Source organism: Myotis daubentonii, chromosome 14, assembly GCF_963259705.1.
Source record: "Myotis daubentonii chromosome 14, mMyoDau2.1, whole genome shotgun sequence".
Lineage (NCBI taxonomy): Eukaryota > Metazoa > Chordata > Mammalia > Chiroptera > Vespertilionidae > Myotis > Myotis daubentonii.
Window position 1 is genome coordinate 46343249 of NC_081853.1, and position 22824 is coordinate 46366072.

General features: G+C 41.8%; 1 pseudogene; it reads left to right on the forward strand.

The window, feature by feature from the left end:
• Positions 1–1101: 1101 nt before the first annotated feature.
• LOC132215165 (small ribosomal subunit protein uS19-like) lies at positions 1102–1557 on the forward strand (annotated as a pseudogene).
• The last annotated feature ends 21267 nt before the right edge of the window (positions 1558–22824 follow it).

The window sequence follows — 22824 nt, forward strand, 5'->3', positions numbered from 1 at the left end:
GTACATGTCTTCCAATGCTATTTATTAAGCTTCTAGGGTGATATCTGCCTATTAAATTTTCATAGTCTAAAAGATATTGCAGAGTATAAAGTATCAGCAGGCACTTTTCCTGGCTAATTCCACAATAAATAGGACAGTTCTCTTTTTTCTTTTCTTGCTGAACCTGTTGCTCCTTAAATGATACAGAGGAGACACTGTCCTTCCTGTGGTTATATTTTCTTCTTAAACTTTTACCCTTATTCCTAATTCTCAATTTGGTTACTATCATCAGTGGCTTTTATCCGAGAAAACGTTGCTTTTTTAATCAGCAAGATAGAGATCAATGCAATACAAAATATGTGCTAACACAGAACTGGATTCTGCTGTTCCACGCATGGGTGCCAAGTGTAACAATCACCTGCTAACATTGTCGGGAAGAAACTTGAACTCATCCCAGAACTTGAGCTTCCTCTTTCATGGGAAGCAGCAATCTTGAAATAATCGCACTTCAACATGGCACTTCCCCTTTTCCCCAGGAATTTTAACATCTATGAAATGAGATGGCGTATCATTGTTAAACTTTAATTGGCTTTTTTTTTCTTTCATAGTCGTACAAAAAGTAATAGTGCACCTTAAAACTGATAAAGTCTTAGTTTAGATGAAATATAGCAATCCATATTTCATGTAGCCCATTATGGACCCTTCCTGGAATGAACAGCTATCCCCAAAGCGTGGAGTGCTACTTGCAGGCATGTGTAGACGCATACAAGGTGCCCCCACAAAAATGTATACACACGCTTGGAATAATTATAAAGGCAGTGTTAATTAAACTACATTTCCTTCTCAAAGTTGAGCTATCAGCTGTTAAAGTGTGTCATCGTAAGAGGGATGCAGAAGGCTCAGAGTCAGAGAGGATGGAGGTGTAGGCCAGGGAGGAGAGAATGTGGTGCCGCCGGCCTTAATTAAGGAAGGAAGAAGGGGCTGTGAGTCACAGAACAGACAGGCTCTATTCTAGACTCGAAAAAAGGCAAACAAGCAACTTCTCCCCCTAAAGCCTCCAGAAGAAACGCAAGCCGCTGGTCTAAAATCACACCTTGAGGCCCTTTCCCAAGAACCCACGGGATGGCGGAAGTGGAGCAAAAGAAAACGCGGCCCTTCCGCAGGTTCACCTACCTCGGCGTGGATCTCGTGGATCTCGATCAACTGCTTGACATGTCAGACGAGCAGCCGATGCAGCGGTACAGTGCCTGATGGCGGCAGCAGCAGCTGAACCGGGGTCTGCAAAGGAAGCAGCACTCGCTGCTGAAGCGCCTGCGCAAAGCCAAGAAGGAGGCTCCGCCCATAGGGAAGCCCGAGGTGATTAAGACACACCTGCAGGACATGATCATCCTGCCGGAGATGATGGGCAGCATGGTGGGCGTGTACCACGGCAACACCTTCAACCAGGTGGAAATCAAGCCCAAGATGATGGGCCACTACCTGGGTGAGTTCTCCATCACCTACAAGCCAGGGGAGCACTGCAGACCTGGCATCGGAGCCACCCACTCCTCCCGCTTCATCCCTCTCAAGTAGTTAATAAAAGCACAGACTTACCTAAAATAATAACAATAATAATACCACACCTTGATTTTAGACCAATGGTACCCATCCAGAATTGCAAGATAGTGATTTGTGTGATTCTAAACCACTGATGTCATGATCACATGTTATAGCAGCAATAGAAAATTCATACAGTGGGGTTTTAAATTATCCCTCTTACTATAGAGCCAAAATTCTCAGAGCAGTGACCTATGCGAGACCCAGGGGAGCAGGCCTTGCTGGAGCCTGAGAACCAGCACACAGGTTTTCCTGTTTCCCTAAAGCAGCTGGGGTTGACCGACTGTGACCCTGATTCTTAAACAGCACATGCTGAGGTCTCTGGGCCCATTCCAGGAGATGTGCTACATTTTGCAACCAAATGAGAGGACTCACCAACTCTGCACATCTCCTCTTAAAACTTGCTTGTGTTTGAAAGCGTGCTTGCTTGCTCCTGGGATGTGGATAAGGGTCTGTGAGAGTTTACAGGAAAGCTTATTCACAAAAAAAGCTTAGTCACTTCACAAAAGTGTCCCCCCAAAAAAAGATAAAAGAAGGTGTGGCTCTTGCCCTGGCCCATGTGGCTCAGTTGGTTGGAGTGTCATCCAGTGCCCCGACAGGTGGCAGGTTTGATTCCTGGTCAGGGCACATGCTCGGGTTTTGGGTTCAGTCCCCATTTGGGGCATGTAAGGGAGGCATCTGATCAATATTTCTCTCTCCTTTCCTCTCTCTAATGTCAATAAAAAAACATATCCTCACATTAAGATTAAAAAAAAAAAACTTAAGGATAATCTGTCCTACATGCGATGGTGAAAGGGACTAACCTGTCCATGCCTGGAAGTCTCCTGTGTTCTTAGACTGTGTTCTTAGACCAGTGGTTCTCAACCTTGGCTGCACATCAGAATCACCTGGGAATCTTTTTAAAATCCTGATTTCTGGGCCTCATCCTCCGGAAATTCTGTTTCTTTGTTTTGGGGTGAGGCCACAATATTAGTAACAAAGAAACAGAATTTCCAGAGGATGAGGCCCAGAAATCAGGATTTTAAAAAGATTCCCAGGTGATTCTGATGTGCAGCCAAGGTTGAGAACCACTGTCTTAGGCTGTAGGCACTGCCTTTCGCTGTCCCATTCATTGTCCGGTCTCTTGCCCCACCCCCACCCGGGTCAATCATCCCTGAAAGGTCATCCTGTGCCAGTTCTTAAGCTTTGGGAGTCTTTGGTTGATTTTCACCATCAGGAAGAGGGTGGAAGCTTGGGGGGTGAGATGCCTGACAGCATCTGATAAGTCTCAGCCCTATACTCCCCTTCTCCAGCCCGTTCTCTCCTCCCAGGACAGAAAGCTGCAGACTACACTTCCCAGACCTGCCTTCCCCCTGGCTTCCAGTCAGGTGCTAGCGATGGAGGCCGGGCAGGCGCCGGGAAGATGAGAGAAAGGAGGTAGCCTTTTCTCTGTCACTTTGGCTGTGCTCTTGCCGAGGGGGCCACCGCAATGAAGGAGCGGCCATGGAGGCGGCAGTAGCTGTGGGCTGGTGCTGGCTTCTGGGTTTCTGCCAAGTCTGCCAACGCGGTTCTGACAACAGCACATTGTGCACTCTGAGTAACATTATTTTCTCCTCGTTCTCTCCCATCCGGAGGTGGCAGACGCTTCCGGCAGTTAATGATCTTTGAGAAATCTTACCTTTCCGATTTTTCTCCTCGACTTCTAACGCCTTTGCAACCCGCTCCCTCTTTGAACACCTACGGCAGTTTCTGTTTTCCTGACTAAGATGCAGACTGATAAAACCTGAACTTTTCGCGTTTATTAGCAGGGAGTAAGTGAAACCCTTTATCTACTTCACTATCCTGGGTTTAATGGATCTTATTTCATTGGGATTAAAGGAATCAAAGTAGGATCCTGCCCCAGAAAGGGGAGGTGGCTAGAATTTGGCAACACACGTCTAACCAGACTGGAAGCCACTGTTCCTTCTTAGATACTCATGGTCCTTCAGTTGCTTTGCGGAGGCATAGCCCCCGAGGTGAGGTTTCAAGCATTAGTGGCTTTCTATAGGAGTGCTACTAGGAGAGCCTATAAAAGAGGAGGTGCCCTAACAGGTTTGGCTTACTGGTTACAGTGTCAGCCTGCAGACTGAAGGGTCCCAGGTTCGATTCCGGTCAAGGGAATGTACCTTGGTTGCGGGGACATCCCCAGTAGGGGGTGTGCAGGAGGCAGCTGATCGATGTTTCTCTCTATCCCTCTCCTTTCCTCTCTGTAAAAAATCAATAAAACATTTTTTAAAAAAAAAAAAAAGAGAGAGAGAGAGGAGGTAAGCAGGAGCTGCAGGTAAAGTCTCAGAGGCCACTCCAGCCTGATCCCCCGGGGCGCTCTGCAGTGTAATCTATGCCTTAGGGCTTTCATAATGATTGCACCCATTAGTCATTTCCTAAGTGCTGCAGGAAGAGGCCTTAACTCCCAGCAATTTGACTGTCTCTGTAGCCTAAGAACAGGCCCCTAAGGAAGACTTGCAGGTGTGAACCTTTGGGAACAAAAATACCCTGAAGCTGGGGGAAAGCACCCAGAAAAAAAAGGTCAAAGGAGCCCGAGGGGATGTCACCAGAGCACTGACTGGGCCCCTCTGATTGTGACTCTTCTTGTATCTGACTATGAAAAGACCTCAGAGAGGGATGGGCCCTCTGCCTCCCAAATTTCCTGCTAGGTCCTCCCTTGGCCAACTCTAAGCAACAACCAGAGAGAGAAGGGGATTCTGGGAAATATAGTTCCCAGCTTAACCAAGCTAATCATAGAACAATCCAGTTATGGTATTAGGCCTGGCTCTTTCAATAAAGTGTCACAAAATCCCAGGCTTCCTTTTGCTACAAGGTCCACAGTCACTGCCAGTGAAAGGCCCAGCAGTACCAGGAAGAACTGTCAACACAACTCCTCTGTGTGGCCCTATAGTGTGTTCACTGAAATGGAAGGAGATGTTCTTCAGGTGGAGGATAGGGTTCCATGCAGCAGCCCAGCCCAGGTCCTAGCCCCAGCCCTGGAAGGGATTCGGCCAATTGTACAGCTCTCCACGTGGCAACCCAGTTCTGGTCCTCTCACCTGAGCATCCCCATCCTCAGCTTCCCGGAACCTTTCATCTCAGTTTTTATGTGCTTATTTGGGAAATCAAAACTACTGCTCACAGATGATTTTTATTTGCTTTCATGCAAATTTAGAGGCCTTGTGGTGTTGCAGCTGAAGACATGATCTCTGCAGCCAGATTTTCTGGGTTCAAGTATTGGGTCCATCACTTACTAGCTATATATCCTTAACCTAGTTACTTAACCTCTCTGCCTCAATTTCCTCATTTGTAAAATAGTAATAGTGTCACCTCCTTTCTTATAGATTTTTTGAGAGGACTAAAGAAGTTTATAGGTGTCAGTCACTTAGAATTTGTATGAATAACAAACTCATTGAACTTCAATGATGATAAGTCACCTTTATTTAATGATAATATCTTTTTCTTATCTAGTCTACTAACACATTACCCAGTAGGATTTGCTTTGAGACAAATTAGCATCATCATGTGCAAGAAAACATTAAAAGTGCACAATATTTTCAAAACATTCTTATTTCTACTTGTCACTATTTCAGAATGGCCTCCCCCAAATTGGGAAGTTTTTATCATACATAGAATATTGTCTTACAATACAATCTTTAGGGAAATTTTTCTAATAAAAAAGTGTGATTATAGAAAGGTTAAAGGCTGAATATGAGGCATTTGAAGTCTTATTCTATTAATAGCTGGCACATTTCACCAACTATTTGCATAAGGAGTGAGAGTATAGACCCATAAGGATTGTTTGCAAGTATTGGGTTTCATCTGAAAATCTCAGCCAGAATATAAATGTATCCTCTCTGAGACATATAAATAACCTAGAGTTCCTTGTGCTCAATCTCAAATAAGTACGAGGCATTCTCTAATGATCCGGTATGATGAATCATCACTGGTCAAAATTCTCCCTCTGAAACACTCAGTGCTGGTGGGATTATATACTTGGTACAACCCCTTTAGAGGACAATTTGGAAATGTCTGTCAACACTTTCGGTGCTTAAACCCAGTAGTCTGCTGTTAAGTGTTCATCCTACATAATAAAAGGGTAATGTGCAAATTGACCCTAACGGCAGAACGACCAGAATGATCGCTCAATCAGTCACTATTAGGTGCACTGACCATCTCTCTGTCCCTTTCCTTGGCCGGCAGGCTCCCATTGCCCAGTGGCGAATGGGGAACAAGGGGTGGGTGGTGGGGAATGTGGGTGGCACCAGGCCAAGGCCCCTGCCCTGCCGTTTGCCCCACACACAGAGGGTGGCCCACGGCTGGGGCAGGGCTGGTGAGAGGGCAGGAATGGCCAACCTCTCGGTTCATCCCCCCCACCGGCAGGCTCTGATTGCCTGATGTCAAACAGGGAACTGGGGGTGGGTGGCAGCGTGGAGTGTTGGGCCAGCTGCCAGCAGCAGGAGAAGATGACCCTCATCGCAGGCCAGGCCTAGGGACTGTATCCACACAAGATTTTGTGCGCTGGGCCTCTACTAGTAAACACTTAGAATTTCCTGAATGATAGAAGTCCTTTGTTTTCCATGGTGGGCTCCTGGGATCACACCTGAGTTTCTTAATGAAGTAACTCATGATGGACTCCTAGAAAGTTTTAAAATGGGGGCTGGCCAAGCCAGAAAGACCAACCTTATGATTAGAGGGTTGGGGCTCTGGCCACCTGATACCAGCCCAACCTCCTGACCTCCAGGGAAGGTATAGAGCTGGAGATTGAGTTCAATTACATGGCCAGTGATTCAATCAACCATGCCTACAGAATGTCTACACTTGAGGCTCCAATGGGCTTCCTGGTTGGTGAACACATTGGTATGCCATAAAGGTGATGTGTCCTGAAACCACAGGGAGGAGACACCGAAACTCCACATTCAGGACCCTGCCAGACCTTACATATTTGCATTTTTCATAATAAAACTGTAATAACTGTAGTGCTTTCCTGAATTCTGTGAATCATTCTAGTGAATTATCGAACCTGAAGAGGTCATGGGAATGCCTAAGTTTGTAGTGAATCAGTCAGAAGCGTGGGTAGTCTGGAACTCTTGGACTTGAGGCTGGCATCTGACATGAGGGCATCTGTGCCTTTAACTTATGGAATTTTGCACTAACTCTAGGTAGTGTCAGTATTGCTGTGTTTAACAATCAGCTCTCCAGGAGATAGAGAGAAAGTCCTAGTTTGTAATGTTTGCAGATTTCCATGATGGCGATACTCTCACTACGTCAAGTTTCAAGTTACAACATGATGTCATTGATCGTGGAGTTGAGAAGAGATGCACTTGATCTGCTCCTCATGGGCCTATGTAAGTTGACTCCAGCACACTATTGCTTACATCTTGTGACTAAGCAGTTCCATTTCTCAAAATTTATTCCACAGAGAGGCTGCCACATTTTTTTCTTTCTCAAATAAGTACAGAAATGTACATTGATGCATTGTTTATATTCAGAAAAGATGAAAAACAAGCTACAGGCCCACCAATAAGCTTAAACAAATCAGAGTGCATGAATAAAATGAAATGCTAGCCAGGCTTTAGAAAGCATGAGGCCAATCTATACTGATGTGAAATAATTTGCAAGATATATTAAGTGAAGAAAGGAAGAGGCAGAGCAGTCTGCAGTTTGCTACCATTTGGTATTACATGAAGGGGGATGTGTTTTGACTTGTGTACATGTATAGACTTTCTTGGGAAGGAATACACACAGAAAACTAGTAAGAGAGGTAGCCTCCAGGAAGGATGATTAGGAGATTTGAGTAAGAGACTCCACTTTTACATAATCCTTTTTGTATTGTTTGCATTTTTTCTAGTATCTAAGAATTAAAGCAATAGGCAATGATAGAAAGTAGGGTAATAGAAATGAATGACTGAATGAATAGATGAGTGAGCCCTCTGAACAAAGTGACTTTTGCTCTTTTATCATAATCAATGCACTTCTCACCAATTTCTGTGCACAACTCTATCCTAAAGTCTGATTCAGGAAGAAGGTGGCTGCAGGGCATTTTCTCTAACAGTGAGGTCAGATGGTGAAAGGCCTGTAGGAGCCAGGTAAGCGCCATGAATGCAGGAAGTTGTCCAGGTGAGATCATGCTGACCTGAAGGGCTCCCATCAAACATGAATGGAGAGAAGCCATGACTCATCTGCAGCAGCCACTGGCCTGCAGAAATGTGGGCCTGGCGTTGCCAGATCTTTTGATTTTCAAGAAAATTCAGAAATCCAAAATAGTATGTAAAATTTCTTCACCTGATTAAAGTAAGTAACTAATAGAAATCTTCCGACAACATAACGTGGGCAAAAACAACAATAATATAACTTTATAATTTTTTAAGAGGATGGCTGTTTTTAATCAATGAAATTCAGAAACTTACTTTAAGCTGAGCTTAGATGAGTAGCAAATATTTGGATTTGGTGTTCTAAGGAAAAGGATTTTATCATCTTCACCCAAAGTCCAAGACAATTAAATGTGATAGTATTTGTAAAGACAGTGTTTTAGTTTGTTGATGCTGCCATAACAAAATTCCACAGACTGGGTAGCTTATAAATAACAGAAATTTAATTCTTAAATTCTGAAAGTTGGGAAGTCCAAGATCATGGTCACATCCTGTGGTGAAGGCACCCCTTCCAATTCATAGCCTGATTCATGCCTTCTCTTTGTGTCCTCACACAGTGAAAGGGGCTAGGGATTTCTCCATAGCCTATTTGAAAAGGGCATTAATCCCAGTCATGAGGGCTCCACCTTCATGGGCTAAGCACTTCCCAAAGGCCCCACCTCCTAATACTACCATCTTTGGGGTTAGGATTTCAACATGTGAATTGGAAGAGGGGAGACACAAACATTCAGACTACAACAGTCAATTAAAAAAAAAAAACTAATTCTCTTGACAGTATGTGTTGATTAATAGATTTTAAATGCTATGAGAAGTCTGTCACACCCACTCAAAAGTGTGGGGCGGGAGTGTGCAAAAAAAAAAGTCAAGGTGGGAGAAAGAGATATAAAGGTGGTATCCAGGTAAACACGGGGAGGAACCCAGCGAGGGGAACCCAGCAGGGGGAAGGTGAAAGCAGAGGACTGCAGTACTGATGGACCTCAGGAGGACAGCAAAGAGGCCAAAGATGGGAAGTCCAACCATTATAAGGTAGTTTTTTTTCTTATTTATTGATCCGTCTTTCTGAATACCCTGTGTTCCCATCCTATTGATTAGAATCTTCTGAGTCCATCAGTATCCAAATTATGACTGATTTATCCCCACTGACTTAGGTTCTCCCATCACCCTGTTGCTGAATATATGCTGATTTCCTGTTGCTCTAGCTTTTTAAAAATCTCAGCAGTAAGCATGACCATGTTTCTATGCAATCTTGGACCCATAAGTATAAGCAAGTCCAAATGAAGTGAGAGTAACGGTGGTGCAGAGGGCGAGAAAATAGTGGCAGTAATAATAATGATGACAATGGCAGCATTTGTTTGGGCCAAAGGGCTGTATGAGAGACAACCAGAAATTTCACCCTATTTCTACATATAGCTTTAAGCCCAACATCTCTTAAATGTACCCTCCTCTGAGTAGGTCCATGTATAACTTCTCAGAGTCCAGCCATGATAAATTTAAATATTTCCAATCCACCATACTCAATAGAATAATATAGAAAGGAAATAAGGTAACTACAGTAGACTCCTTTGGGATAAAAGCAAATAGAACAACCAGAACAACTAGTCCTTGGCATATTCTATATCCAGCCAGAGAGGCCTGGCAGGAACTCCTGTCCTTGGCAATGAAGTAATGTCCTTGGTCAGTCAATCTGGCTGACCCTGGTTTTGCGAACAGAAAGAACTTTGCATAGCAAGGTTATATCCTGTTTCTTCTCATAAGAGCCAGCTTAGGTTACACTTGGTCCCATTGTTTCAAGACTTGACTGAAAGCTGTAAGAATGAGCCAACAGTATGACATTTTTCTACTTAAGTCAAGGCTAAAGTTCCATATTATTGTCTCCTCTCTACAGAGAAGAAACCTAAGACTCAGAAAAACTAAATAAACTAGAGGCAGAGCACAGATATGCATGAGTTTATCCTACTTCAAAATTATTCTTCTTTCACTTTATTTCGTCTTTTAAAACTTTTTTTCTATTTACAGAAATAAGTAGTACATAAGGATGGTGGAAAAATTGGAATATACAAAAATGTGCTTTGTATTTCTTTCCAGTCTCACTCTCTTTTATGATTACATGCACACAAAAACACACACAGTATTTCATCAGGATTAGTCATTATATATTCTTTCCACTTCTCTACAAAGGTACAGAATTCTCACCATGTGGCAAGAAAAACAGCCCCAAGAACTCCAGGTTTCCAAGAGTTTATTGCTTAGGCAAGAGCATCCTAAAATTACCTCAAATGGGCTTATATTTCACCATGTTAATTTTCATATAGCCCATTACAATGAATAATACAAACACTAGACTGAGATTTTTCAAAATATTTCTCTTCCATGCCTGATTTCAGAATTGGTGCTTGGGAATAACGAATATCAAGTTTAACTAAAGTAAGAACAATCCTAGCCACCAAGGAGATGATGAAGAAAACTAAATTAAGAACCGATATTCATCTATTCATTTATCATTCAACATATAATTTTGAGCACCTTTTATGTGCCACACATTGTTTTGGATACAATACTATGTCAAATAATAAATTCCTCTGCTCTCAGGGAATTTACACTCAAGGAAGGAGAAACAGACAATACACAAATAAATGGAGAAAATGTCAGGTGGTGGTAAGTACTATGGAGAAAATAAAGCAGAATTAGGGGAATGGGAAATGTTGAGGAATGAAGTGCTGCTCTTTTCTAAAGTATATTAGTCTGTCATACCATAGACAGGTTGGCTTAATCAACAGAAATTTATTTTCTCACAGTTCTGGAAGCTGAAAGTCCAGATCAAGATACCAGCCCATTCCGTTTCTAATGAGAGCCCTCTTCCTGGCTTGCATACAGCCACCTTTTCTCTGTCCTCACATGATCTTCTTGGTGTCTCTTTGTATATGGACACTAATCCTACTGGATCAGAAGCCCACTTTTATGACCTCACTTAACTGTAATCATTCTTTACTCCAAATACAGCCACAATGGGGGTTAGGGCTTCAACATATGAATTGGGGGGCCTCCTGGGGAACACACATGTGCATACATTTAGCCCACAGGATAGTCAGAAAAGGCATATTTTATAAGATGTGGTAGCTAGCTTTTAAGATGGCCTTCAGTGGCCCTCATCCTAACATTGATACCCTTCTGTAGTCTTCTCCCACAATAAGTCAGGGCTGGTCTCTGTACAGTAGCACAAAACAGACAGTAAGGTCTGTGACTTCTGAGGCTGGGTCGTAGAAGGCCCTGAAGCTTCCACTTTGCTTTCTTGGATCACTCACCCTGAGGCAAGCCAGCCATCATGTCATGAGGACACTCGAGCAGCCTTGAGAGAGGCCAATGTGGAGAGGAAGTCAGACTACCCACCAACACTAATCTGTCAGATATATGAGTGAACCACCTTGAAAGTGGAATCTCCAGCCTTCAGATGACTTTCACTCCAGCTTATTCCAACCCCATGTGGAACACTTAGCTGGAACCACTCAGCTAAGCTTGTTTCAAATTTCTGGCCTATTCAAAAGGTCAGGTAATAAATGTTTGTTGTTTTAAGCTACTACATTTTAGAGTAATGTTTTATGCAGCAAGAGATAAGTTAGTACATAAGGTAATATCAACAGATCTAAAGGAAGTAATCAAGAAAAAGCCTTTCAGCCAGAAAGAAAAACAAGTGCCAAAGACATTAAATTACAACATGTGTGGCATGTTCGAGGAGCAACCAGGAAGGCAATGTGCCAGGAAGAGAATAAGCAAGGGCAAGAAGAGTAAGAGGTTGGTCAGAGAAGAAATATGGGTCAGGTATGGAGGGTCGTATGTGTCTTCAGCCTTACCAGGGTAACACGTAGACAGACATCCGCTCAGGAGGAGCATCTCATTTGTTTAGATGACATATTCTGGTAGCTTTTGAATCACCAGCTTTTGAACCTGGGTGATCTCAACAATTCTCATGCTTTTAACTATCACTTAGATGTTTACAATTCCCATATTTATACTTCCAGTCTAGATCTTTCCCTTGAAATTCAGCATCTTATACCCAAAGGCCTAGTCAACATCTCCCCTTATCTAGTGGGTATCTCGAATTTACGGTGTCCAAAATAAGATTCCTGGTCTTCTCCAGCTTCACCCCTGCTCCCCCACACACAGTCTTTCCCATCCTGGAGAGTGAAAAACCCATTCCTTCAGGTACTTAAGCCAAAAATCTTAGCATCATCCTTTACCCTCCTCTTCCCCCCGCCCCCTCCCCCATATACCCATCCAAATTATCAGCAAAGTCTAATAACACTCCTTTTAACATGTACCCAGAATCTAACACTTCTCACCACTGTTCTCCATCTCATTCACTGTTCTCCAAGCCACTGTCATTTTTTAGTCTGGTTATGGTATAAGCCTGCTAACCAGTTTCTCTTTACCTTCTGTAGTCTATTGTCAGCTCATTAGCCACAGGGACATTTGTCAGATCATGTCATTTACCAGTATCTGCCTTAAATCCCCCGGTGTCTCTCCATCTTGCTCAACATGAAAACCAAAATCTGCATGGGATAAGACCCTTCAGGATCTTGCCCAATTATATTTCCAGCCCCATCTCCAATGACTCTTCTTTTACTCAGCTTCAACCACAATGGCCTTCCTGCTGTCCCAGAAACAAGCCAGGTACACTTCTGCCTGAGAGCCCATGCTCTATTCTTTGAGCCAAGATTCACTCCATTACCTCCTTCAGTAATGTGCTTAAATCTTACTTTGTCAGAAAAATCGTCCCTGACCACCCTGTACAAATTGCAAGCCCCCTCCAGAATCCCTTAGCTCTTCCTTGCCTTATTTTTGTGCAGAGTTCTTATCAATGTTGGACATTATATTTTTTCATTATTTATTTGTTCTATTTATTTGTTTCTGTCTGTCTCGTTCCACTAGAATATAAGCTCCTTGATAGTAAGGATTTTTGTCTGTTTTGCTCAATGCTGGATGCCCAGATTCTTTTCTTTTTTTAATATATTTTTATTGATTTCACAGAGGAAGGGAGAGGAAAAGAGGGAGAGAAACATCAATGATGAGAGAGATCGTTGATTGGCTGCCTCCTGCACACCCCACACTGGGGATCAAACTCACAACCCAGGCATGTGCCCTGACCAGGAATCGAACTGTGACCTGGTTCATAGGTCAATGCTCAACCACTGAACCACACTAGCTGGGCTGCCCAGATTCTTAGAATAGTGCTTGGCACATGGGAAAGCACCCAATAAACCCTTGTTGAATGATGAATAAGCCCCTTAGGGTGGATATAAGAGTCTCCACAACATGACCGAATGATAAAGCATGGTGGCTCACATGCTATGCAGAAGATAATGAGAACTTGAGATGCTCTAAAGAATGAGGGGGAAAAAAATAAAGGCAGGTTATAGAGAGAAGAGTCCAGCATGTCTAGGGGTACCTGGAAGGAGCCTGAGAGAAAGGTCTTCCTTTGGGGTGGGCCCAAAACATTGGGCAAATCAGAATATTTAAGGAGACTTTTAAACTAGTTTGCAGTGGGATATGAAGATGTAAACCTCAATCCTCCACCTTCTCTACAAAATGTCTGTACAATTCTTTCCTTGGTACTGCTTATGGGTGGAGGGATTCAGGTTGGGGAAATAGAAGAGGATTGATGTCTGCATCCAAGCTGGTTAAGAGTCAGCATGTTCAGATGCAGAAGTCAAAGGCCAAGAGCACAGCTGACATCTGAGCTGCACATGCAATCTTTAGCCTTGATGTCTGTTCCCTTGGCTGGCTTCTGTTCAATGGCATGGTGATTTTAACAAGGACCAGTGTTTTTAATTAGTCAGACTCTGTTCACTGTGGTTCTGGTCCAACTCATCTTAGGACAGCTGCTTGTCTACACATTCCTCAATTCATGCTTATAATTATTATCAATAACCACCACATACACACACACACACACACACACACACACACACAGCATGCCAGACAGTATAGCCTGAAAAGACGTCTGAGCTAAACAACTTAGTTTCTATTTTAATCATGTAGTCCTAAAAGCTTACTCTCCCACTTTTTTCCTAATAGGGTTAGCTTTTTAAAAGCAGGTACTAGCCCTTTAAAAATGCCTCTCCCTGGAATTCCTCTCAAGCTGTTCTTTGGGAGTGCTGCAGGCAAAGAAATTTTCTCCAGGAACAACAAAGGTGGTCATTGCAAGTGGGGAAGAGCCAGAAAATTAAAGTATGGAGATGAAAATCATGCTATTTTGTCCTGTTAATATAAAATCATATTGAGTCAGCACATACAGTGATAGTTAAACCTGTTCACACAGACAGAAAAATATTTTGCAGGCTAAATTACCATATTCACAAAAATTATATATATTTTCTTATCTACATCCTGTCTAGCTAACTTTTATCTTCCTTTTATTTTATTCCCATTATATTACATTGAGTGGTTAAAGTGTTCCATGGGCTAACTGAGCCATAATATTCCTTTTCCTCCTGGGTTTTTTTGGGAGGGTCCGTTTGTCCTGAAACCCCAGCTTGTGAGCAGCCCTTTCTCACTTCTGCTTCTCGCCCGGCTTTCCCGATCACTGAACCCTCCACTTTGAAACTGTTATCTTTTCAGTTCCCCTCTCCAGAGGTATTTCTCACTCTCTAGGTTCCCTGCAGGTAAAAGACATACAGAACCTTTTCCAAATCTCTCTGATTTGGAAACGCAATGTCATTTAATTCAAATACAAGTGATAAAAACAGCGAACAATCCCATTGTTACAAATGAGTGAACAAGAATAGGGATTAGGAATGATACCTATTAGGTAGAATTTAATAAAACTTTTTGAAACCAGATCAGAAAATCCCTGTTGGGATATATGATGAGACGTGGGAAGGGCCTTCGTGGGTGCAACACTGATTTTCTAGGTCACACTCTATTCATACCCCATGGGTAGTACCTCTAAGTCCTGTGTTTAAGAAAACAAACAAACATTTATTGATGCAGGGATGGACAAATGGGCCAAAGGAATAGGACAGATAGCTTAAAACAGACACATGCCTATAAGGACAATCGATAATAATAAAAGCCTAAAATGCTAATAAGACCAGACAGCCGAATGACCTTCCGGATGTCCTTCCAGATGAACGCGGGGCTGTGAGGGCCAAGGCAAGCCACCACACCTGCCAGGACCGAGCCCCTTGCACAAATTTTGTGCACCAGGCCTCTAGTTGATGTATAACAGAGGTGGCTCTTCACAGCAGTAGAGAAAGACAGTCATTGAATAAATGGTGCCAGTTGGTTTTCCAGGTGGGAAACTTAAAGTTGAATACCTCTCTTACAACATATAGAATACATTTAGAAAAGAATATCTTTATGACCCAAAGTCTTAAGGGGCAGAAAGATTTCTTAAGCAAAGCACAAAAAGTACAAACCTTATAGGAGGAGATTGACAGGTAAATGTACTATTAAAACCATGAGCATGTTTTCATCAAATTACACCATTAAAAAGATGAAAAGGCAAGCCACAAACTTATTGCAGATTATCTTATCTGCAATAAGATAATCAACAAAATATTAGTATCCTGGAAATACAAAGAGCCCCATGAATGGTTGAGAAAGCAAACAAACAGCCCAGTGCTTGAAGTGGACAAAATATATGAACAACTACATCACCAAATATAACCAGTAACTATGACATAGTCAACAAATGTAAAAGAGAAAATAACAAAAAGGTGTAATACCAAGTGTTTGTAAAACAACAGGAACTCTCATTCACTGCTAATGGGAGAAAACAACTTGGCATTCCTGGGAAGGTTACATTGATGTCTATAGTCTAACTCAATTTTACTCCTAGATATAAATCCCAGAGAAACTTCTAAAAATAATAATACGAAATCAGATAGCACTGTATAGTTTATGAAGCACTAATATTCATATATGTAGTCTATAATGTGAACCCATTTTTTAGTAGGCATTATTAATTCTATTTTTCGCTGAGGTTTGGTTATCCTCCCAGGGTCTCACAATTGGTGAGTGGCACTGACACCCCCTGGTGTAAATTCCTTCTTTTCCTTGTAACATCCCCAGTGTCTGCCAGGGGATCGCCCCTCCCCACTTTTATGGGGTTTAGATGAGGCTCCATCCAGACACAGTCTATCGAAGCACCTCAGTAATTGGTTCATGGATCTAGGTCTATCCCATCAGAGTGAAACTTATACCCACTGGGAAAAATTCTTGCCCTTTCACGGTGGTCAAGAGCCTGGGAGGAGACGAGACTAGAACTGCTTTAAGCTGCCATTTGGAGTCTGAGAATGAGCCAGACAAGCAGAAGGGGGAGTTGAGAGATGAAAAGAAATTGTTTTGATGACATAGTTTACAGCGCTAAGGTAACTAAGGCCAGATCTACCTCTGAATATCTAGGTTACATAAACAATAAACTTCCTTATGCGTAAGGGATTTTGAGTTGCCCTTTCTGCAACTTAAAACCCAAGGATTCTGGCTTTTAAGTAGAGCCCAATGTTCACTGCTCAATATCTAGCAACATGTGGCTGGTGGTCTCCAATCCCAACATGAAAACAGTATTTTGCTTTAACTACGACAAAAATCTCTGGATTTTTTTCCCCAAGCCTATTTATACAGAACGATATTGCTCTCTTTTATTTCTAGGAGTATGTGTCTACTTTGTATCTTATCTAATTCAAGGTCAACAACTTCATAATTGAAGTAGTTTCTTTGTCAAAAATTCTCCTTAACATCCTCAAGGACAACATTCTATAATTATAGATAAATTCATCCAAACCACCAATAGTGTTTAAAGGTGATCAGTGTAAGGGTATATATTTTAATGAAAGGGATTTAGACTATTTAGTTAAACCACATGACTGAAGCATGAGGGCACTGCCAATAAAATAACCAACAGTACAGAGTCCTAAGCAACATTCCCTCCCCACCCAGGAGAGTGGGAGATTGTCAGAACTGTCACTAGGATGTCCTTGTCTTCGGACAGAGGCTGGCAACACTCAGAGAGAGGACCCACCTTGCCAGCTGGAGTCAACAGACTAGAACTGAGGAGCTCTGGAAACCGTGCCCAAAATTGCAAGACCATGATTCCCAGGCTTAGTCTGACAAGTGTAAGTGTCCTGACGAGGACAGTGAAACAGGGTATTTGAAAGCAGGACTACCCAGGAGTTCCAGAGTGGTGATCACAAAGGTAGATCATAAAAGCCCTTCTTTCTCAGTCAGAACAAAGACCGCTGGATATCAAAGCCTGAGCGTGAGCTGTCAACACTGCTGCCAAAATCGCAAAGCATTCAAAGCTGGTCTTCAAAGCCTTCCATCGCCTGTTTGCCTTCCCCCTCAAACCTTGTCCCTCTTCCCGCAGCCCAGTTGCTCTGTCTGTGGAAAGCCCCATAACGAGGCACTCAATTCAGACATACCCTCTGGGAAAGGGCTGAACGCCCTAAAATTAAGTTTTCTCTTCCCCATTTCATTCATCAAAATGTCCCTGTCCTCATACGATCATGAGCATTGGAGCCAGGCAGTGCTAGGTTACAAGCCAAGCCATGCCACCTACAAACCAGTGAAACTGGGCAAGTTAGTTAACATTCCTCAGCATCCGTGTCCTCATCTGAAAAATGGGAATATAGATGTTAAAAGTCCTAAACAATATCAACCTCCCCAAACTTTTCAAAAGTTCACTTTATGCCACTTCACTTTTTTTTTTTTTCCGAAACACCTACATTAGTACCTATTTTCGGTAACCGAAAGAAATCTGAAAAGGATTTTCACTTTTATGAAAAGAGGCGAAAAGTGAAAATACTGTGTAGTGTCTGCTTCGCGGCAAGTTGTTAAAGAGCCAGCGTACATCCTGTGCAGCAAGTGGCCCTGTTAGGCTCCTTCTCTGGGAACGACAATCAGCCACTCAGCATCAAGCTCCACATCTTTGAACTGTGTGAGTGTCTGTGCTTTATCTCAGTTTATTTTGTGCATCGGTTAGCAAGATGGGTCCTCGGGTCATTGTTTCTTCACTTTGCACCATTTTGACTTATGAAAGATTTCATAGGCATGTTCACCTTTTGGATAGCGGGGCGGAAACCTGTAATAATATCCCCTAACTCAGTGTCATTGAGAGAATTCAGTGAGATAAAGCCTGTAACGCAGTTTACCCAATGAATGGCCCCCAGGGAAAAGCCCAATAAACATCAGTAATTATTATTATTGCCACTACTAGAAATAATAGTAATAAAGATAAGGCTAATCAATAGGATCAACCATACTGTGAAAATGTATCTATTTTTGAAAAGGAGCTTAATTGTTGGTTGACACCTTTTTGGAAGTACCCAGCCCCCATTTGCATATTGTATCCACTGGTTTTGCCTGTGGGGCTTTCTGTAGAACAGGTCGTATATCTTTTACGGAAGTAAATTTCAATATTCCTTTTTCACAGGACCCATTAACTCTGACATAAGAAACTCTTCATACACAGCGCACAAGCAATGCAAAACCATGCACCAGCCCAAAGACGCGACACTAGCAATAGCCGAGAAGACCTTTTCACTCTTTTCTTTGGTAATTTACTTTATGAATAAATTGTTTTTCTTTAAAGGTCACTTTGTTGTTTTAGAACACTTCACACCCAACACTATCCTTTCACTAAAGGGACTTGCACACAGGATAATTTAAGCAGTATTTCTAAGATTTCATCTATTACATTATAACAATTCTCCCAGAGAAAAAAAAATACTGTGACTAAATAAGGTGGTTTGCCTGAAAAGACAAGTTTGACCAAAACCCAAGACAATAAAAAACCTATTATATATATATATCACATATATATATATATATCTTCCACCAGGGTAAGACATAATAGGTAATTACAAGTAATGTTTATGGAATAATTACTATATATGAGAGGCAATTTACACTAAGGGTTGAGTCCTGACAACTATTTTATGAGATAAGTTATTATTATTCCCATTCTTAAAATAAGAATATTAATGTTTAGGGATGGTAAGTAACTGAGCCAAAGTCACACAACTAACAAGAAGATGAGTAAGGACAAATTTAATTATCTTTCTCTCTCATCTAAGCTTGTTGCTCAAACCAGCTAGACCCAAACTCTTGATCACACCTCCAAAAGGAAATTTTGGAAAATTTAAATTAGGACAGCTTTAAAGACCTGCATCAGAACAGCCAATTCCAGCAAATCTTGTAGATTCTATCTTCTTAGTGTTCTTTGGAATATCTATCCTGAACTTCCTACCTTCTAGAATGGGATCTGAGAATTTCCTAATTCTAAGGCAGATTCATCATGGGGGAAAAAAATCAGTCTGATAATGATTATCTGCCCTGAAGATACACTATTTTCTTCCATTCTTCCTACAGCCCTTTTCGGTGAGTATCACTCTTGCTTTACAAATGAAGAAATAAGGTTCTGAGAGTTCAAGTCAGAGACCAGAGACCCAGCTCACAGGGATGTTCTTTTGAACCCACAGAATGGCATTAAAATATTTGAACCAACATTTAAAAATTAGCTTACATGCTTAAAACCTGGATTTCTGTATTTTATTGAGAACTTCCAATTCCTAGAAACCCTAGTCAAATTCCCTCATGGAAATCAATGGCTAACGCTGAGGAATAGTGGCCCAGGGCACATTCTTTCCAACCTTGACTGTCCCCATCAGCCAGCATCACTCATTTCCTTTTAACATGAAACTATTAGTTCCCACCTCTCATGAGCACTGGCAGAATATTACGACCAATTGTTGACTGATCTGCAAAAGGCCCTGGCTATGAGAGATACTGCCACCATCTTCAAAAGATGCTAAAATACTAGGAGAGCCACAGAGGATACAGATACAAGGACACTGAGTGTATTCTGTAAGTCTATTAGAAATACCATTTGCCACAGGACACATTTTAAAAACTATTGCAGAATATTGTTTTCATTAGTTGTTTTGTTTTAAGTGTCTATTACGTGGGCAGACTTTGTTTTGCCACATGACTTCCCTAGGAGCAATTCTAACAAAAGACTTAGAAAGATCACACTGAATCCATTTTCCCCTTCTTTTCCATAATAGAGTCCCCGAGTATTATTTAGCTAGGCATATTATCACCCAAGAAGAAACTACATTCCCCAGCTTCCCTTGTAACTAAGCATGGCCATGTGACTTACTTTAGACCAGGGGTCCTCAAACTACAGCCCGCGGGCCACATGCAATTACAAATATTGTATTTGTTCCCGTTTTGCTTTTTTACTTCAAAATAAGATATGTGCAGTGTGCATAGGAATTTGTTCATAGTTTTTTTTAAACTATAGTCCGGCCCTCCAACGGTCTGAGGGACAGTGAACTGGCCCCCTGTTTAAAAAGTTTGAGGACCCCTGCTTTAGACCAATGGGGTGTGGACAAACATGGAGCAACTTCTGGGTGTTCTCCTAAAAGACTGACCTGCACACTTCTTTCTTGCCCCAGGCTAGACCACCAGTGTGGACGTGAGCCAGGATCAGCCACGTGGACATTCAAGGAGATTACAGAGTAAGAAGATGAAAGGCACCAGAGCCTCTGAATGTCTCTTTAGAGCAGAGCTCCCTACCAGCCTAAGATAGCTCATCTAGACTGTTTCTTGGGAGATAAACTTTTATTTACTAAAGCCACTATAGTTGTAACTGTTTTGTTACCACAGCCTTCCTCCCCGTATCACTCCCACTCCTTCCACTTTCTGTCATCCTTTGCTCTTCCTAGGATTTCAGAGGATGCGGTATCCTTCCTCCACTGCATTAAGTATAGCCTTAAATCCTAACAGTTTCTTGGGAGCAGTGTGACCTTGGGCAAGTTACTTAACTTCTCTGAACCTGATCTGCAGGATAATAGATACAATGATTTGTCAAAAGGAGATGGTACAGGTACCTCTACCTCAAACATAAAACTACCCTCCATCCTATTTTTCTCTAATGCAGGCTTGAGCCCGTTCCTCCACACTAAAATCTATCAATGGTATCTCTATTGCTTCCCGGAAAGAATATAAGTTTCAAAAAAAAAATTTTAAGATGATTGGGCTTTAGTGTCATCCCCAGACACACTCTCCAGGCAGCTAGGGATACTGTCATTGAGTTGGGAAAAGGCCCTTAGCCAACCAGGCCCGTAATTCTTATTTTAAAACGATGTACTCTGAGTGTCCTACAGCTTGGCAAGCCAGAAGGCTGTACAATGTAGGGGGTAAGACAGAGGAATCAGACAGACCTGAGTTCAGATATTGGCTCCACCACTTCCTGGTATGATCTCTGGCAAAGAACCTAACTTCCCTGTAAAATACGAGTAGGTATCATTCTATTACACACTTCAGGGTTGCTCTGATTAAATCAAGGCCAGTACACAGTGAACATTGCATCCCAGATTATATCTCCCTAGTGGCAATCTCCAAGTGACACAAATGTAGCCCGAGCCTTCTCCCACACACCTGTTCGTCCAGTGCATTCTAGGAGAGGTTAATGAGTGAACATGACTTCCTGGTTGATGAGCGGCCAAATTCCAGCATTCTTGTGCCCAATCATCAGATCCAAATCCCTCTATCCATTTGCCCCCTTGAGCCATACGCAAGTTGACTCTGGCTTTTGGAATATTCTCATGAAACCCTCAATAATAACCCCAGCTGTATCACAGTCCAGTCACGCATTAATTAAAACAATGAGGCAGCATCCAAAACTTGTAATTAGCATTTTACTGCAGTTTCTCTCAAAGAACACCGAAGAGAGAACACAGAACTGTTAGAAATTCTCTCTTGCCTCTCACTCATTTTCAATTATTCTCAACCACTGCAGCTGCTCCAAAATCTCTCAGCCTTCTCTCTAAAGCTAGACACAGGCGTGCGCGCGCACACACACACACACACTCACGTTCACACTCACACACACACACTCACACTCACACATGCACAGATCACCAGAGATATGCCAGAGCCAGCTTGCACCACCTTGAAAGAGCCGTTTGTTAAATTTACAGAAATTTTCCCAGCTGATTGTTAAACAACATCCATTATTAAAAATTAAGTAACATGAACTTACAAAAAAGCAAACTATAAACAAAAGTGATAAATATACAATACTCAGGGGGAAAAAGGAATAGACATGAATCAACATGAATGACTCTCAGAATAATTATGCTGAAGCCAGACAAAAGAAGAGTATACACTAAGTGATTCCATTTATAGAAAACTCATGTATAATTATAAGAAGCAGGTCAGTAGTTGTCTGAGGGAGAGGGTAAGAAGCGGTGGAAGAGAGAGATTACAAAGGGGCGTGTGGACATCTTGGGGAGTGTGGAAATGATATGCTCAGCATCTTGATGGTGGTGACGGTTTCACAGATGTATAGGTATGGTGAAATTTATCAAATCATTCAATTCAAGTATGTTCAATTTATTGTATGCCAATTCTACCTCAATGAAACTGTCAAATAAACACTCAAAATCCATCACTTTCTAATTATCTCACTCCTATCTATACTCTTGGGGTTTCTTACTTCTTTGTACCTGTTTACCTTGTAAATACTACATAATGGTGCTTCTTGGGATCTCTTCCCAATCCCATATCCAGCGATGTCACGTTGGTAGCTTGAAATTGACCATGGTGGGAGTGTTCACACCATGAAAGTCAGCAAACACTATAAACCAGGGCTTGGTTCTTTATTTTGTTGGTGTTCTAGATTTAAGAAAGTCAAGGAAAAAATGCTAATGATACAAATTAAACTTTAAACTATGTTGTGCTTATAGCCATTACACTGTGAATAGTATAAAGAATTTAGAAAATACTCTTTCAGTATTCAAAGTCTAATGTCTGATTTAGCAAAAAAAAGTCACTCACATCATTGATGAATGTATAAAGTTAAACATATTTTTTCTTGTTTCACTTTCTTATGTCTAGCTTGTTAACATAAATGAAAATATTAACCAGTGTTTATGTCGGAACTATGTTCATTTGTCAATTGCCATGGATGCAAGAGTTCTGCAAAAGTTAATGAAAGCATTCTGTGAGAATCAATTGTTTATATAGAATTTATAACACAGAGTATTAAATATCTTATTATCACTTATAAATTGTGTGCTACACAATAAAAC